This window comes from Antechinus flavipes, chromosome 1 (assembly GCF_016432865.1).
Source record: "Antechinus flavipes isolate AdamAnt ecotype Samford, QLD, Australia chromosome 1, AdamAnt_v2, whole genome shotgun sequence".
Taxonomy (NCBI): Eukaryota; Metazoa; Chordata; class Mammalia; order Dasyuromorphia; family Dasyuridae; genus Antechinus; species Antechinus flavipes.
The window spans coordinates 555,486,351-555,506,823 of record NC_067398.1 but is presented as its reverse complement, the minus strand read 5'-3'; the positions used below and the strand labels follow the sequence as shown (position 1 = coordinate 555,506,823).

General features: G+C 31.7%; 1 long non-coding RNA gene across 2 annotated transcripts; it reads left to right on the top strand.

Moving 5' to 3' along the window:
• The first annotated feature begins 2,505 nt into the window (after positions 1–2,505).
• LOC127537872 (uncharacterized) lies at positions 2,506–15,187 on the top strand. 2 transcript variants are annotated; one of them, XR_007947640.1, is made up of 4 exons: positions 2,506–2,721; positions 4,113–4,221; positions 9,167–9,455; positions 14,934–15,187. It is a non-coding gene; the product is annotated as an uncharacterized LOC127537872 (long non-coding RNA). The 2 variants fall into 2 exon arrangements; XR_007947644.1 differs by lacking the exon at positions 9,167–9,455.
• Positions 15,188–20,473: the final 5,286 nt, after the last annotated feature.

The following is a 20,473-nucleotide window of genomic DNA, read 5'->3' as shown; positions in this document are numbered from 1 at the left end:
TCCCAATATCCTTTCTGGCTTGATTTAATGTTGTAAATGTGGACATGCTTATATTAAATTTCTACCTGTAATATATATTGGCTGTGTGATCCTGCACAATTCTCTTAACCTCTCAATACTCCTGGCAACTCTGAGACTACAAGTACAAGAAGAGATGCTGACCTATTTTAGTGGAATATATAAATCCTCACAGGGAGGTCTAATGGAATCATGATTCTGGTTCAAAATATAAGTCTTTCATAAGGTTGGGACTTTAGTTGTGTCCATTAATCATTTCACTCCCCTTAAAGTGACTAGCAAAATGTTCTAACCCTGATATTTTTGTCAAATGAGCAAATCTTGGCTAATTCAAGGTAGACCAATTAATTTAATTAAGTTGGGAATGAGTATATTTGTTCCTTATAGCAATGATGGTAGGTAAAAAATTAAAAATTGGAATTGGCTAAAAATAGTGATGATTTTTTTTAATAAATAAAAAAGCCATTAAGAACTTAGTATTCACTCATCTTAGAAAGTTCTGGAAAAATTTACATGAACTGATGCTAAGGAAAACCAGGAAAACATTTTACAAAGCAACAGCAAGTTTGTGCAATGATCAACTATGACGACTTGGTTATTCTCAGTGGTTCAGTGATCCAAGGCAATCCTAATAATCTTTGGATAGAAAACACCATCTATATCCAGAGAAAGAACTATGGAGACTGTATTAAATCAACATATACAATACATTTTTTTTCTTTTTCTTACTTTTTTCCTCTCTCATGATTTTTTTTCCTTTTTGATCTGATTTTTTTTCTCTCCAAACATTACTTATAAGGAAATATGTCAAAAAAAATGAATGTAAATGTATAACCAAAAATGTGATTTTTACATGTAATTGGAAAAAATTAAAAATTTTAAAAAGAACCTAGCATTCAAGTTTATGATCAGTTCAATGTGGGAAATAGCCAAGTATTTGAAAGAGAATTGTTTTGAGGAGGCAAGATGAGAAGGATATAACTGGACAATTTAGGGAGTGTAAATACATGCTCTCCTGGTATACATAGAAAAAATGAGGTAGTAACTGGAGGCTGAAAGCAATGTTGAGAATGTAAAAGTTTGGCAGAAGAAAAGGAAGGACTCAAGAATCCAAAATCAGAACCAAAAGTTGCTCTGTAAAGAACAGACTCTGGGAGCCTTGCTCAGCAACACTTTCAGAAAAGCCCAGGATAGATTAGGGAGAGATGTTTCTGAGGATTATACCTTTTGAGCTATTGCCATCATATGAAAAAATGCTCTAAATCACTATTGATTAGAGAAAACAAATTAGAACAACTCTGAGATCTCACCTCACACCTCTCAGATTGGCTAAGATGACAGGAAAAGATAATGAAAGATGTTAGAGGGAATGTGGAAAAACTGAGGCACTAATGCATTGTTAGTGGAATCCAATCATTTTGGAGAGTGATTTGGAACTATTCCCAAAAGGTTATAACACTGTGCATATTTTGACCCAGTAGAGCCACTATTGGGTCTGTATCCCAAGGAAATCATAAAGGAGGGAAAAGGATCCATGTGTGCAAAAATATTTGTAACAGCTTTTTTTGTGGTATAGCAAAGAATTGGGAAATGAATAGATGCCCATAAATCAGGGAATTATTGCACCAGTTGTGGTATATGAAAGTAATGGAATATTATTTTTCTATAAAAATGATTAACAAGCTAATTTTAGAAAAGCCTAGAAAGATTTACACGAACTTATTCTGAGTGAAACAAGCAGAACCAGCAACGCATTATATATAATAACAGCAAAAATATGCGATGATAAATTATGAAAGCCTTAGTTCTTCTCAATAGTTCAGTAATCCAAGGCAATCCCAATAAACTTTGGATAGAATCTGCATCCAGAAAAAGAACTGGGAAGATTGAATGTAAATCAACACATATTTTGTTACTTTCTTTTTTGTTTTTGTTTTCCTCTTCCATGGTTTTTTCCTTTTATTATATTTTTTCTCTCCCAACATGTTTCAAAAAGCAATGTATATTAAATATATATATATATATATATTTAAAGAAGAAAAAGCTATTAGCAATGGTGTGAATTACTTTTGCCTCATGGATTTCCTACAGGTATATCTCAACATCTTTTACAATAGGGTTAATTTCATTCATTCCATGGGAAATAGTCTGTTTATTTGTAGGCGAGTGTATTTTAGATTTATGGAAGTAGGAGATTACTTTGCAAAAATAGTTAGATGGTTCACTGAATTGAGTTTTATACTTGGAATCAGGAAAACTTGAGTTTCAATTCTACCACAAGCTATGTCACTCTGGACAAGTCATTTAACCATCAATCAATAAACACTTATTAAGCTCCTACTGGTGAAGTACCAGGTTCTGGAAGAGTCGTTCAGAATGTGAAAAATTCTATAGTCACAAAGGCCTTTTAGTGTTGTCACAGTGTACTCAAAATGATTAAGCTGCTGGCAGTGAGTGGGGAGGCTATTTAGAGGTTAGGAGGAAAGAAAGGGGATGTATGGATGAGATCTGAAGATCTGGGAAGAAATTAAGGGTCCTAGTAAAGAACAAACTTGCATGAGCATTTGTCTATGTAAGCAATTGTATGATGGGACAGGAGGATAACATGAGATAATGAGGTTGTTTTGATCATAAAGGTTATTTGTAGGGTGAAGATGTGTCTAGTATGCCTGCTCAGGGAAGAAGGGCCCCTTATCTGATTTGGTGAGTTGACCACACCTTAGTCATGCTGACAAGACATTCCCAGGAATGTAACCTCCCTCTGTGATAAGGTTATCAATGGAAATAGGATGGACACAGGTAGATCCACATCGTTCCTGATAATCGCTGTACCACATCATTACTGTGTGGCAGTTCCTGTACTTAGCACTCTTAATTCTCTTAGCCTCAATTTTCTTAACTATAAAATGGAAATAGTGATAGTATCTACATTATATAATTATTATTAGGCTCAAATGTGATAACATGTTAAGCAATTTTCAAATTTTAAAACATCATAAAATGCTAGCTATTTATTATTATTATTAGCTAATGTTATTTCTATACCATTTTAGTAAATACCTTTGCTTTGAGCTAACTGTGATTACTGACTTATTGAAAAGTTTGGTAGGGCTACTGAGTTGTACTGGTAGTAGACTAGCCCCAAGTAGTTCTAGACTCCTAGAACCTGGGAAGATTAGTTCCAGGCCACTGAGGGCAAGAAGTCCAGAGACAGTACTACATATCCATCTGGTTCTATTTGGATGTTAGCAAAAAAATTTTTTTTACATTTTCTTTAAAAGTAATAATCCAATCGATATCACCATTCCTTCAGGAAAAGACATGAAACTGCCCTATTCAAATAAGATAATATTTACATTTCTGCCTAAGCCCAAATATCTGTACCCAGCTATTATTTCTTGTGTTGTTGTATCTACTGTTATTGGCTTGTGTAGTGCGCTGGCATACTGAGTGCTCTTTACACCTATATATACTCCTTGAAAACAGGGACAGACTTCCTTTTTTTTATTTGTAACTCTAATCTTTAGATCAGAACATAGAACATAATAGGTTTAAAATGTTTTTTCCACTGATATAGCATATGTATTACTATGTAATATGTTCAATTAATTCCCTCTATCTGGAACATCCTCTCCATTGTTTTTGTAAGTAAAAAGAATACTTAGAGATTCTGTGGGAGAAAAAGTTGTGGTACCTGTTGAATCCAATGCTGCCATCACATGAATTTCAAATCCTACTTTTCCAGTGGAGACTTCCCTGGTCTCACTGATCAGTTCTAAATGTCTATGCCTCTGTGACTCATTTAACAATTAGCATACTTTTCCTTATATTATTGTTTAATGGTTTTATGTGCATATCTTGCTTCCCCAACTAGACTGGGTGTGGCTTGAAGGCAAGGAACATGATTCACATTTCATTGTATTCTTAGAGCAAAATACAGTGTCTTTATTTAATTGACACTCAGGACTGATACTGTTCATGATGCTTAATATCCTACTGATGTTTAATAAAGATCCTACCTAAGCTGCATATGTTCATAATTACCACCAAGCCACTGAATATTATGACATTTGTTTCTATTTTTATTCAAATAGCAATCTTTGAATAAAAGAATGAAATATAAAATCACCTTAAAACTGAAGATTTCAGGTTCAGGAGCCTTAAGAGGTCTAAGCTGAGGATGGATAAAAGAGGAAGAAAAAGGTAAATATCCCTTTTTTTTTTTCCTTCTTATGAACAGACAAGAGATTTTATTTTTTATCACATATGTTGAGCCAAACTGCAAGACTCGATCTAGTTGTCAAAATGTAGCAAAGAATGCCTCCTAGCTGAATTTTGTATTTTCCCCAAAAGCTTTGGAAAGATTTAAACATTCTAGAAATATAATAAATGTTTGTCAACTGAACAAATAATACATGAATGAATGAATTTATATAAGTTGACCTATTTGAAAAATATGTAGATATAAATGCCTTTCACTGACTAAATTTGGAAAATGATTCTTCCTTAATATTCTTGGATAATAGTGTTAACTCATCCCCAAAATATTCCTAGTACATTGTCTAGAGCTTCTTTTGCTGACATTACCTACTTTGTTTTACATAAATCTGTTCATATATCAAAATTTCTATCCACTAAATTTGGGGAGGGCAGAAAACATGTAATTTAAATGTCTCTTTTTGTGCCTCTACACATGTATGTATGTGTATATGTATGTATACTCAGACCCCAGAATTATGCTTTTTTAAATATACAATTAAGTAATTTAACATATATTTGCTAAATTAAGCTGAATTAAAACTAAAATAGAGGAAGAAAAATGTCAAATTATGTCAAATAAAACAAGTTCTCAAATCAAATAATCTTATAGGACCTATGATGCACTTTTTAATCCTGATAACTTAAAAAAAAATATTTGGGGAGGAAAAGGAGTAAGATATGCACATTAAAAAAAAAAAAAAAACAGAAATCCTAGATCATGCCTAATTAAGAATTTAAAATCTGAAAATACCTATTGTTTTATAAAATAGAGGAAACAAAGCTTATTAAAAAAAAAAAAAAAAAACCTGAGGCTAAAAGTCTTGTACAGATATTGAACTTAATCCTTCTAAGTGATTTCTCTTCATTGCAAATATCTATATCGCTCAACATTAACCTCTCCACCTATTACTCTTCTTGGCCATTTCTCTCAGAACTTTTCTTCACCAGCTGCATAAGTCAAGATCAATATATAGACTTTACATTGTATTGTAGTCTCACAGGTAATCAAAGCAACAATGATCTTCACCCATATTTTAAGTTTTGCCTTTACATAAGAAGATGCTAAAATAGTTAAATAAGTATTGTTTTATAAGAAGAATGCCATGATAAATACTCAGTGGGAGGACTGAGAATATGTTAGTAAAAGATTAGAAAACAACTGAAAGCAATTCAGTCAAATAGGAATGGGTAGTGACTATTAAAATTATCTGGGGAAGGGAAAGTGGATTCTTTCCCCTGTACAAGATTTCTTCTAGGGAAGGCTAGCCTTAACAAAACAGTGAAGTCAGCAACATTTGTCTTCAGTCTGACTCCCTTGTCTTTTCCTTCCCTACCCCTCATACTATCCTTCTCAGATTTGCTTACTAAAATAATAATTATTATTATTTTTCATTATTAGAAGGATGGAAGAAGGACATGAAAAATATACATTACATTAGTTGGGAATCAGGAATATGGCAACCTATTCTCCAATTGATAAATGGTCAAAGGATATGAACAGACAATTTTCAGAGGATGAGATTGAAACTATTACCACTCATATGAAAGAGTGTTCCAAATCATTATTGATCAGAGAAATGCAAATTAAGACAACTCTGAGATACCACTACACACCTGTCAGATTGGCTAAGATGACAGGAAAAAATAATGATGACTGTTGGAGGGGATGCGGGAAAACTGGGACACTAATGCATTGTTGGTGGAGTTGTGAATGAATCCAACCATTCTGGAGAGCAATCTGGAATTATGCCCAAAAAATTATCAAATTGTGCATACCCTTTGATCCAGCAGTGTTTCTATTGGGCTTATATCCCAAACAAATACTAAAGAAGGGAAAGGGACCTGTATGTGCCAAAATGTTTGTAGCAGCCCTGTTTGTAGTGGCTAGAAACTGGAAAATGAATGGATGCCCATCAATTGGAGAATGGCTGGGTAAATTGTGGTATATGAATGTTATGGAATATTATTGTTCTGTAAGAAATGACCAGCAGGATGAATACAGAGAGGACTGGCGAGACTTACATGAACTGATGCTAAGTGAAATGAGCAGAACCAGGAGATCATTATACACTTCGACAACGATGTTGTATGAGGACATATTTTGATGGAAGTGGATTTCTTTGACAAAGAGACCTGAGTTTCAATTGATAAATGATGGACAAAAGCAGCTACACCCAAAGAAAGAACACTGGGAAACGAATGTAAACTATCTGCATTTTTGTTTTTCTTCCCGGGTTATTTATACCTTCTGAATCCAATTCTCCCTAAGCAACAAGAGAACTGTTCGGTTCTGCAAACATATATTGTATCTAGGATATACTGCAACATATCCAACATATAAAGGACTGCTTGCCATCTAGGGGAGGGGGTGGAGGGAGGGAGGGGAAAAAAAATCGGAACAGAAACGAGTGTCAATATAAAGTAATTATTAAATAAAAAATTAAAAAAAAAAAAAAGGAATATGGCAACCTGTCTACCAAGCTGAACACTTTGAACATATTGAAAGGTAGGAGTCTTTACACGTCTTTAATATGTATACCAAAAAATTGCCATCTAGGGCTTTTGTACTGTTTTTCTGAGTATTATGTGTTGATTTATTTAATAAATCTGAGGCCTGAGCATCACTGGAAACCCAGCTTCCAATGGAATACTACCATGCTGTGATTGGTGATGTGATAAGTAATTTGCTTTTAATTTCAGTACATACCACTTAGTACCATATTTAACTGAAAGATGAAAATCACTCATTTTTCACCCACTTGCTTAACTGACACCCACTGTAATTGATCTAGTGTAGCTAGAGCTTAATGCTAGATGCATTTTAATAGACCTAACTTTTAAATTTACAACAAGCATTTAAATGTTTAATTCTTTCATATTTATATCTTTATTCTTTAATAACATTGGACTATAGATGAATAGGCTGTTGAGACAACAAGAGCACAGTGGGTACCTAGAGAAAGCAAGGCACACAAAAGAGTCTTTTATTTATAATTTGCAGTATTGAACATGTTATATCACTTAAATGTGTTTGTAGCTATATTAATTCATGTAAGTATGTATATATGTACATATATCTAGCTCCCAGAATTATACTTTTTAAACATACAATTAAATTAATGTAATTTAATATATTTGTTAAACTGAATTGAATTAAATCTAAAATGGACACACATACACATTTATTTTTTATATAAATAAAATCTACAAAACAGAATGCAATCAAGATAAAATTGATATAAATGAGAATTGATGATCAACTAATGCTTCACTGTGTCAATTGATATGTGCCTCTTGATAACAAGCAGGTCATAGCAGAAAATAATAAATAAACAGTGTATAGTATAGATAGCTAAACAAACATATAGATTGGTAAACAAAGCTTATTTTAGTAATATTTTCAATAAAATTTAATTTTAGTATAACATTTTATATTAAGACATACCTTTTGTTCTTAATGAATTTTTGAAATAAATAATGCCATTTAAATGTAATCACTTCCACTTTGAATTTTGAAATACCACTTCCCTTCCTAAAATTGTAACCCCAAAATGGATGTGCTTATTCCTTTTTCCTATAGTTTAGTGGCAAGAAGCAGTTTTATGCTCTTTTTGAAACATACTCTGTTCTCAGAGGGTAGAGTGAGTAAAAGGAGGAGATAGGATGGAAGTTGTAGATAGCAAATGATATTTCAGTTTTATTTTTGTGTTTTCAGTATCTTGAAGAATCTAGCACAGAGTTGACACTTAGTAAGTGTTTGTTGGGTAGAATTCACGTATTACAAACAATTCCATTCTCTTCTTTTTTTGAAAATGAATATACATATCACTGGATAGACAAAAGCCTCCACTGTTCTTACATTAGCAGCTGAAATTATCATATGTGTAACAAATAAAAGAGGTCAGCCACTTAAGCAATGATTGTTATTTGCAAGCAGGCTCTCAAGCAAGTTATATTGTTATTCTGAGTCATGAGTAGAACCTAATAGATGTCAAATAAGTGAAAGAGAAAAAAATTCAAAATTTTACTCCTTTTCAATTACCTTATATAGTTTTTTTTCTTTCTTGCCTTCTCCTATACCAACTAGGGGGATGGTGAGGGTGACTGGAGAACTGAAAAGAAACTATTCATAACAAATATGCATAGTCAAGCAAAGCAAATCCCCACATCGGCCTTATCCAAGCATGCATGGGTTATTCTACATCTTGTGTCCATCATCTCTCATAGGAGATAGTTAGAATGCTTCATTTTCAGTTTGGTGGAATTGTGGTATTTCATTGATCAGTAGTCTCAAGACTTTAAAATTGTTTTCTTCATGATATTATTGTATAAGTATTCTTCTTCTGTTTGCTTTCTTCTGTATCAATTTATACAAGTCTTCCGAGGGGAGAAAAAAATTGCAGAACATGTCATTAAATTTCTCCATACACACAAATGCAGACATACACATTCACATTACAATGGATTTGTTTTTGCTTTTGCTTTTTTCCCCTCCTACTAAATTGTCAATCTTGTATCAAATATACAGTCATAAAATTGCTAGTATGTTTCAAGAGATTTGGTCATCTTTTCTTTTAATATTTTAAATTCACTGTGTATAAGGAATAGAAGCTTAGAGTAATAAGAATTTAAGTTACTTAACCCCAGTGCCCATAATAGCTGGAATATCTTTAAACTTGTTTTATAGAAATTATCAGAATCCTTATGTAAAGAATTTTGAAATATTATGAAATATCTAGTTGAATATGTTTCTTCAGGGCAAGGATTTTTATTTTTGATGATAGTAGGGGGTGTTGGGATGTGTATTTCTCATTTCCCAATTCTGTCAACAGAATCATATATATAGTACTCACTTAAAGAAGGCTTATTTAATTTAATTGTTGAACAGAAGTACCAAAAGGTATGGAGCCCACTAGAGAAGAAGCCCACGAGAAGAGGAACCCACTCTCAGAGACAAGACAGATTCATTTCAACTTCAACTTCTGTACTGGCTGGAGGCTTTGGATTTGGAGAAAGCTAGAGGCTGAAGCTGGCAGAGGCAAAGAACTAGCAGTAGGAGCTCTCGAAACCAAGGAGAGAGATAGGCCTCTAAGAAAGCTAACCAGGCCCAAGGAAAGAGACAAGACTTGGATGGAGAAAATAAAGGATCTGGACTTTAACTCTTGGCTGCATTTGAGGTGATTATTACACAGAACTAAAACTAAAGCTGCCCCCAGAAGCCTTCCAAGAAACCTGCTCATAAAGAACGATTATTCTTTAGGGAAGAGAACATTACTTTGGGCAACCTTCAGTTATAATACAGATGTATAAAAATGTAGATATTATTATATGCCAAAGTATAACAGCAATACTCAAAGAGCAAAAACTAACTCATTTTCAATATTTATAGTCCCATTTCTTAGCAGAGTATCTATCATTATAGTAAATGCCTAATAAATGTTTTTAATTCATCCATCTATACATGCATGCCTGTCTACATTCTCCTTATAATAGATTTATGAGATCTTGCTAGCCAGGATTTAAAGTGGCATCAAAAGAAAGTTCCAGGATACCTTCAGGTCTCTATTTTCTTAATAGAGAAATCAATTACTTTGCACTTTTCTCTAACTAGGAATTGGCTTGTATCATGGCAGAAGTAACTATCAATCATCTATAAGCATCTTTAGGTCCTTATGATATGTTTAGTCAGATACTATTGACTAAAAAGTAGGGAAGGCCATGTTGCCACATTTTCTTTCTTTACTACTCATTTCTACTTGGTTCTTCATTCCTATCTTTAATGCTTAGTTATGTACATTTTCCTGGGACTACTAAAAGAATAACAATTCAAGATGGTGATTAAATTAGTCTAATTGATAGAAATGATAGGTAGACATTCACATAGTTACACTAGACAAATGTGATATTCTTAAAGCTTTAGTGCAGTTTCAAGCTATTGAGAGTTAAATTGAGGACTTTTTTAATCTTACTATAAATATTGACTGTTATTAATGCAAATGTTACACACATATCTTTATATCTCTCTCTCTCTCTAGCTTTCTCTTTATCCATCTATCTATAAAGAGCTAAGATTCCATCTTGTGTTATTACATAGATTCCACTGTGTTAAGGATTTTAAAAAATCATTTAGGATGATTAAATATTGTATTTCATAATCCGTATTTTCTTTGCCTTCACATGCCCCCATCAAAGTTGTTGAGTTCTGTTGTTATTGTTGTTATAACTTACAGTAAATAGAATGTCATTCTAATGATTTAAATAGCAACCAAGTTCTCCAAGATCCACATTTTTTTGGAGGGACTTCTGTGACCATAAGACTTTATTTTAATTTTGGTCACTCAAGGGATGCCAGAATTAATTAAAATCAACCAAATTTTAAATATTCATAACCAGATAACTGAAGTAACTTTTAACCAGAAATAAATACATACTTTCTTACTTTTATGCAATGCTTTCCGCTTTTTTGATTTCAGCCTCAGAGGACTCTTTCAGTACACTGTCCATTTCAGATATATGGTTCTGTATAGCTGCAGTCACTTCATTATGTAGAAAAGTTATTCCAGTAATGTCACCAAATACCTTAGGGGGGAAAAACAATAAGGCGATACAAAGAAGTTAATGGCAGTGTAAAGAAGAGAGGATTTGCAATAAGAAGACCTTAGTTCTTGTCCTGTGTATATCACTTAAAATCTGTACATCTCAATTTCCTCATCTGTAAATCGGGATGGGGAGTTAATTGAAGTAGATGACCTCTTAGTCCCATTCTAGTTTTAAATCTATTTTCTTGATCATGAACATTACTTTTCTTTTCAGCTTTTTTTGGTTGCAAATATCATTACTTGAAAGTTTCCTCTTCTATGACATTTTGTGCTGTTATATAAGAATGTCATTCACATCCTGCAGTTCCACAACAACTTACAATTTGGGTTTCATGGTTCAGTTCCATTTCCAGACTTTGCAACATTTTATTTTGTTTTACAACAGCTCTGCCAGAATATTATCAAGACAGAATTGTGTAACTATAGCCACTAACACAAAATACCATGTTATGATTATCTATTTAAACATACGTGAAATTTGAGTTCCTCTAATTCTGCTTAAACCATAAAATGCTCACATTCACCTATGTGATTGGCAGATTCTTTTGTCTTTCATATTTCAGTATATGATAGGTTTGAGGTACGTGTAAAACAAAAACTGGGGAGAAAACAACAGCAGCAAAACATTTCTTTGAGTAAGAAATCATTGTCTTCAGAGAAATTGTCTAAATACACAGGACTGACTATTAGCTTTCATGTCAATGTAACATTTTGCTTGTCACACAAAATTTGGCTTCATTCCCCAATTGCTTATAGTAAGCATCAATTTCACTTACTCACTACATTTTGAAGGCATCTAATTTTTAAGGACACCTGTATAGGATTTTTCCCTCAACATTCATATACTGTAAATAATACCTGCTGGGCAGGGGGTTTTGTCAATTTTTTTTTCTTGATTTTTCCCCTTGACTTTATACATCTATCAAGATGATGTTTTATTCCTAGATCAAAATGAACAGATCAAAAACATCTCTATATTTCCACATACAAACACACATACATACACATGCACACAGATACTCTCTCACACTCACATACATACTGCTAGTTCACAAAACTCAAGCATAGAATAGCTATAAACACAAACTCCTCTAGACCTACTGTCTATATGGTCCATATATGGTTCTGTTTAAAAGAGAAACCTAAGCCAAAATAATAAAACTTGACCCACCAAAAAACTGGCCAAAATTCTGTGAGAAAGTTTAATTTCATTTAAATTACTGCATTTATTTCCTCAGTCAGTCTTACTATAATGTTAGACCCCAGAGCTATGGTTACAATTAAATTATTTTGTCAAGGCTTTTGCTAAAATAACATTCTATGTATGGGAGGCCAGAAAGAACTTAGAGCCCTTCTGGATCCAAGCACATCTCTATGAGTATGGTGTGAGATTAGACTTCTTTATAAGTTGCTTCTATGACTAAAACTCATTGTCAATAACTGGAATATTGCCTATTTGAAGTGATCTCTTTCTCTCTCACTCTCTCTCTCTCTCTCTCTCTCTCTCCTATAAATTCATATTTTCTGTATCCTCATATGGTACCTATTATCATTATCATTATTTTCAAATAATGGACATAATATTTCATCTCCCATTCTGTCCCTTTTCATAGACTTCTACTCATTCTGGAAATAGCATACTTCTTGGTATTTCCAACCTGTGGAATGTTGTATTCTCATTGTCTCATATGCCCTCCTATGTAATGACTTATCTGTTGCCTCTGTACATCTTAATTCTCTCACCACCAATCCAAATAACTTTGTTTTAACTTAGTGTATATAATGCAATTATTTATTTGTATATGAGCTGTATTTTCCCTATGATATGTAACTACTTTGAAAGGAGAATTTTTTTTTTTTTTTTTTTTTTGTATTTCTACTACCTAGCCCAGTACTTCAGGGACTTAATTAAATGCTGTCAATTGATTGAATTAAATTAATAATTCCTTGTATTGTAATTAGATATATATGTGGTCTAATAGAAAGAACACTAACTAGAAGCAGAGGATCTGGCCTCAAATCCTACCTCTTTCTCCTGTTAACACTGAGAAAATTCCTTAAATTCTCTGAGTTTCAGTTTATTTGTTTCAAAATAAAAATTGTTAGATTAGAAGGCCTCTAAAGTCTTTCTCACTTTAATTCAATGATCCTATGATACTCTTCTGTCTACCCAACAGAATATTAGAAAAAGTAAATATGATATATAATGTATATATAACTATATTTGTGATTATAAAGATGATTATATTTTATTATATATTATATTATTATTGGTGATTATGCAGATTCTCATAATAAACTGGTATTTATTTGATGTAAATTTTAAATGGAATGCTTATTATTTTACAAGGACTTGTTTACCAAAATGGGTTGTGTGCTAAAATAGAAAAATGTCATAACATGTAAAAAATTAGAAATATTCACTATATATTTTATAGCCAACAATAATGCAGATTAAAATTGTATTCAACAAAGTAGACAGAAAATAAAATAATATATGGATCAAAATCACATATTAGAAGCAATTATAAAAGTTATGAAAAAATAGCACATAAAAATGTGTGTTATACAACTGAAGATAGCTAGGAAAATGTGTGTGTCTGAACAAAAGAGAAAAATATAAGCACACTGATTTGAGTAAGCAACAAGAACTCTAGAAAAATAAAAATTCCAAATTAAGCTGGAAAATATCAATCTTGAAAAGCAAAGAAAAGACAATATTGAAAATAATGAGATTATTGAGTTTTTTTATAAAACTAAATTTGATTTCTGAAAAGATCAATAAATAGATAAACTATAAGGCAATTGTATCCTCCAAAAGAAATAAACAAATGAATTTACCCCCAAAAAGATGATATTAATTTATTGAAATTAAATATAAATATATATACATATATATTTATAATATATAAAAGAAATTGGATGTAATTCTTTAATATTTTTTCCACTGCATTTCCTCCTATATCTTTCTGAAATGGAATTTGTTGAACTTAAATATTTGATTAAACATTCACAAATAAATCTATCAAAAATATGAAAAAATAAACTGATACAAATTTCATTGAAATTTCACAATTAGCTATGCTCCAAAGTTTAGATTTTTTTCCCCTCAATGTGTTAAATAATAGTATGTTCATATTTTGAGGTAAAATAACATTTTATTCAGTTTATCATCAATTCAAGATTTATACAGATATTAGGGTATCATATAGTTACAAGACTCTGGTAACAACTCCCCCCATTGTCTCTATAGAATTTAGGACATCTGTACACAGGTATTTACTTTCCAATCACTATAATTTAATTATAAAATTGTTCAAAAATAGAAATCATTTGTCTTATCAACTGGTATAACTGCAAGGTATTTTTTCAAAGGTTATTTTTTTTTTATTCAGGTGAAAGTTAATACAGTTGTTACAACACTTATCATTTGACTTTGTGGATTTTGCTGTTGATTATGGAAAGGAAAAATTTATTTGCCAATAAAAGATTAATATCACTTAAGGTCACACAATACCTTTCAATATCAATGAGGCCTGTTCTGCAAATCAGTTGGGAATAATAGAGTTAAACAATGATCTTGTTTCAAGGACAGCAAATTAGGAGCCCATTCTGGTGTTGTATTGCACAAAAGAGGAAGTTAAGTAACAACAGGTGAAAAAAAAAAAAAAAGATATTGCTCTCAGATAGGAATGCTCTTTTAAAGATGGGCTACACAGGAATCATAAGGTGAAAAGTTATTCTGCCTTTAAAGACTGACCTCAAGTGTTTATGAAAACCATCTGGTTGGGAAGAAGCTATTACAATTCATGGGAATGTTCAGACTCCAGGATGAATAGGATGATCAGTACCTCCCATGTTCATAATCATATGTAGAAGGGGGAAATGGTGGTTCCTTAAAAAAAATAAAATAAAATAAAGCAACACACACAGCCATACATCCTTGTTTTTTATACTTATCAAGTCAGGCAACTGGTGCATAGTAGTCAGTTCTGTCTAGGATGAAATGTCATTGCTTCTAACTATTCTATTTGTACTTATTTCCTATTTCCCCAGAGAAAATAACTCCCTACTGCAAGAAGTATATGAGAAGCAGATTTGAAAGTTTGTGCTAAGGAACAAAGGTATCTTAAAGGAGATTCTGCTTCTAAGGGATTATCATCATCATTATCATCATCACCACCACTATCATCATCATCATTAAGCCACTGCTTCTCAGTTTCTATGTTGGATTTTTCAATATTATATCTCATGAGGAAGAAGATGTTGTCTCTTATTTAGACTTTTAATCAATGCCTTGGAATGATTAGTTTAAGAAATAATATTAGAATATGGGTTGTGCAATATGATGTTATCCTTATAAGTTTGATAACATCATATTGCACAACCCATATTCTAATATCATTCCTTAAACTAATCATATAATTGTATATGGTAGGAGATTTAATAAAATGACTCAGACTAAAAAGTGCAATGATCAAACAATTATTTACTATTCAAGTCAAATCTTCTATCTTAATTTTAATTTCCCTTTAAGCGGGCAATGTTTCTACAGAAAACTTACACAATAAGAACTCATGATTGACTTAATAGTCATTCACTTAGGTTGTGGTCTGTGCTTCCTCCCTATATCCCCCTTATTCAACCTTTCAATGCAAAGACAAGATGTTTCCACAACATTCTTAGTATTTGTCCTAAATTTATTTTTGAATCCTATTTCTTTTGATAAGACCTCATTGTTTTCCTCCCCACAATGAATAAACTTTCTTTTAGATTTTATTTTTAAAACTCCTGATCCTTTGTGGCATTTTTCTCTTTTTTATTTTTGCATACAACTAAAATTAAAATAGAATTAACTTGATTTGAAATGCTTTCAGAAAACACTGTCTTCTGGTTGAATCTACAAATTAGAATAGAAATGGTGAAAAGTGAAAACTTTGGGGATCATTCAAATCAGTGTGTACACATATAGATACATACCTATAAATCTGAATATATCTTCACTTCAAAAATTTCGATATCTCACATACTTGTTACAAATATTTTTGGCCTTTGGTTTTTATTGATATAGAAAACTTGCCATCAGTTTTGTTCAGTAACCCTTCTACAACTGATTTTCTTAGAGAATTACCTGGGAGCACTGAGAGGTGCCCAGATTTGACCAGGGTCACATAGCAAATATAGGTAAGAGGTGAAATTTAAACACAATTCTTAACGATGAATTAGTATTCCTGTTCATTCTGCCATTTTACTTCTCACATTCCCATAAACACAGAGTATCTGTAGATATGTCTTACAATGTTTAAAATGGACAATTATACAAACCAGATTTTGAAGCCAAGATTTGGGTAGTAATATAATTAAGCTAAAAGGCTGAAATAACAAATGAAGCCAAATATTTTATTGAATTATTTGGACCATTTATGTATGTATTGGTAACTCCCAACTAGTAAGATAACAATTTCTAACTTTCTTATAAGACTCCTGCAAAATGGTGTTGGCAGTTGGATTTTCTCCATAGAATAAGAAGAATAAAAGGTAATTTATAAACTTTAATATGATTGAGAAGTGAAAACACTTTTCATCAGTTTTCTAAGTTTCTGTTTTAACTTTTATCAAAATATTGGGATTATGTGAAAATAAAATGATTTAGGACACTTCCTTCTCTTTCAGTCACCACAATCAATAATCTCAAATTCTACTATAGTCAATATCACTTATCATAGTAATACTGACTCTTATTATTCTAATCTTTGCTTCCCCACTCCCATAGCAAATACTCGGGTTCAGTCTCTCATTACTTATGTCCTATAATGTTCTAATTACCTTCACACTGGTCATCTTGTGACTAATTTGTCTTTTCAATCTACAATCCATGTGTCTGACAGATTTGTCTTTCTAAAACCCAAGAATGCTCATGTCATCACCCTACACCTGCTTCATTTGGGAAAAAAAAATACAAATTCCTCAGATAAGTTTAAGATCTTCCATTTTTTACATATTTTTATATTAAAATTTTATATTTCTAGCCTCATTTCATATTTCTTATAGAGTATCTTCTTCCTGCAACACATATTCTACTTTTTGAAATCATTTCTCTTTTATGCCTAAGTGAAACACCTAAATCAAAAAGAAAATAATCTGACATTTAATGTTTTAAGAATTGTAACATACTTTATATTACTTTTTTTTCCATTTAAGCCTCATCTTACACCTGTAAAGTATGTTTTTTTTTCCTATTTTAATTTTACACCTGAGAAAGCTGAGAAGAGTTAACTAAGTTGTCTAGGATCACCCAACTAGTGTGACTGAGGTAGGATTAAAATATATCTTTTCTTAATTCTAGCACTCTATCCACTATATTACTGTTTCCTGCTAACTATGTATCCTGCTTAAAAAATCTAACATTAGGCTACACCTCTATTTTGTATTCAACAGCAACCAAAAAAACTCTTTCTGCACCAGAAGTACTTATGTACTTTTTTTTTTTTCTATTTCAATAATATTATGAGCTCTTTGAAGTGTGAGGTTTTGTCATATTTTGTGGTTAACCCTAAAAAAAATTAGAAAAAATGGAACAAATATATTAAGATGAATTACAATAAGGATAAATGTAAGGACAAAAAGTGGGTTACAAAGCATCAACTTTATAAAAATGGGAGACAGCATTTTTGAATGAAAAAATATCTAGTAGCTGTAGAGAATTTCAAAGTAAATGAGTCAGTTGTGTGACATAGTAGCCAAAAAAGAAAAAAAGCTAGATCTCTTGCCACATTAAAAGATTATAATGCTCAAGAAGAATTGTTATATTTTTCATTATTTTCTGACCTGGTCAAAATGCAACTTGAGTAGTGGGGTTCAATTCTGGGTTGCACCTCTGAGGAAGAATAACAAAAAGGAATTAGGGGATCTGACTCCTTGAGTTATAAAAATATATTGAAGATATAAGGATATGTTCAAATTAGCATCATACTGAAGAAGAGAATGCTTAGTGATGGCATGTTAAAGTATTAAAAAGACTATTTGAGTTTTTCCAGTAAAATTATGAAAGACCAATGTTCTCTTTTACTAGGTATCTTTTATATTAATGAAGAAAAGGAAACTCAGTGGGTTGTATGCTCAATAAACAACTTCATTAGAAAGAAGAAAATATATTTAACAAAGGTTAGTAACTAGGTGAATTTTAAGAGAGGAAAAGTCAGAATGACATAAAAAGGTAGTAGCATTACTTTGCAGTCCTTTCAAATAATTTAGAATTAAATGGAAGATAACCTTATGGCTATCTCAGTGGGATGATCGAATCAGTACTCAAAAAGTTGGAGCCAGTGAAATAAAACAATAAGATAAAAAGTAAATGAAATAGATGTAACATTTTGTTTAAGTTAAAAAAGAAACTTAGGTTGATTAAGATGGGAAGCTATATCTAGTTAGCAATTTTTAAAAAAAGGTATGAGGACAGTATTATTGTACTGCAGAATTAGAATGAGTCAACAGCATGAAGTGACAATAAGAAAGGTCATGGAATTTTAGGCAGTTTTTCAGATTATAGTGCAAAAGACTAGAGTTCTAGTGGCAAAAGTTCAGTTATAATATATTATAGGTATATAATTAATGGTGATATGTTCAGTTCTGGGTACTACAATTTATGAAGAAAAAAATTGATAAATTGAAAATTATCCAGAATTAATCACTATGTGAGATTCATTTGAAGACACTAAAGATTCCCTAGTCTGAAGATAGCAAGATGAATCTTTGGATCCAATTTTTCAATCACTTCCAAATCCATGTACATATATTAACCATTATTCCTATATCTTTGCTTCTTGTCTGTAAGACTAGTATGGGAGTTTTGGGGAAAGTATTAATGAATTCTAGGCATGCTGTATCAGCATTTCTCTTACCTATCAGTAAAATAATTAAAAGTTCCATCATCTAACTTAAATAGGGCTTCTTCCACCAATGCCAACAATCATTCCTTTATACAGTCATATCTTGTCTTAAAGAATAATGAAACAGTAGCCAAAACCATTATCATCCTATTGATAAGGACTTTTTTTTTTAATGATTACTATGTCAGCCCCAGCACAATAGAGTTCCTCATGAGATCTATATTGAAAAGCATTTATTAAGTGCTTTCTATATTCAAAAAACTGTGCTACAAAAAAATTCCTCCTCTTAAGGAGCTTACATTCTAATGTCAATTTATACAAATATCGTTATTCCAAAGGTTGTTGAGCTCAAGGTTTTGAACTGTCCCCATCAAAGTCTAAGAGGCAGTGGTCATCATGACAGTGATCATGGTTGGCCTGATTGTCGCAGGTTGACTCCTGTTTTTTCCTCAAGTGCTGGGTTGGTGATGATATATATTTCTGAATTGTAGCTCATCATGAATTCAAAAACTATCTAATTCTGAAACCTTCCATACCTTGCATTGTGGTCATATGCATTGACTACATATTAATCTTAGGAAAAAGTGAAATTTCATTAGTTTGGTCTGATTTATTTCTGACTTTTTGTGATCATTACTCTAAAATATTCACAAATCATATCTTTAAAAAATACTTACAGAATTTTGCAGAGATTGATGTCTAATTTACTGGACTATAATTTGAAAACTCTAGGATTTTACTCAGTTCTTGAGAACTGGAACAAAATTTACCTTACTGATAAACAGTGACACCTATCCATCCCATTCTCCACAGTCTTTCAAATATCACTGAAAATGTTTCAGCAAGAAATTCAACCAGTTCTTTCACTACTCTGGGAGCTAGTTCATTTAGGCCTACTCAGGAATTAATTTATTAGAAGAAAAATGTACTTTCTACTGTCTCATCATTTATTTTGAATTTCAACTCCTTACAATTACTGATCTGTCCTACCCAGTTTGAGGATCATTCTCCTTAGCAGGAGAAAAAAAAAAAAACACACACAAAATAGAAATAATAACTATTACTAATAATAGTTATTTAATAGCTATGCTTTCTATCATTCATTATCAATTTTCTTAGCCCTTCTCTGGTCCTCCTCTAACTACAGACATGGTTAAGAAATTACTAGATAGCACAATGGATAGAGCACTGGTGGTAGAGGTAAAACATTAGTTCAAACTTATCTGCAAACTAGTTGAATATCCCTGGGCAAATCATTTAATCTGCCTTAATTTCATTAACTGTAAAATAAGGATTATAGCACTAACTCTCAGAGTTGTTGGAAAGTATAACTTTCCAAATATTTTAGTCGCAAGTATTATTCTACCATTTCTCAGGATTATCTATAGGTCAAATCTGCTTCCTTGAATTAGTATCTCTATTTTATTTTGATTACAACTCATAATTTCAACATAGACATCTAAAAACATAACATATCTTTTTTTGACTTTAACTTCTGAAAAGATCTAATTATCACTACTACTCAGCTGTTTCCTATTTTGTAGCTTTTTTCTATGGTATTCAGCTTATTCAGCTTATTATGTTTATAGAGGTCTTTAATATTCATTCTTCCCCTTTTCTTATATGTTTAAGAATAGATTTCCAGGACTCAAGGTAAATAATATGTTTTGTTTTACTAAAAAAAATTTATTATCATTAGTCATTTAC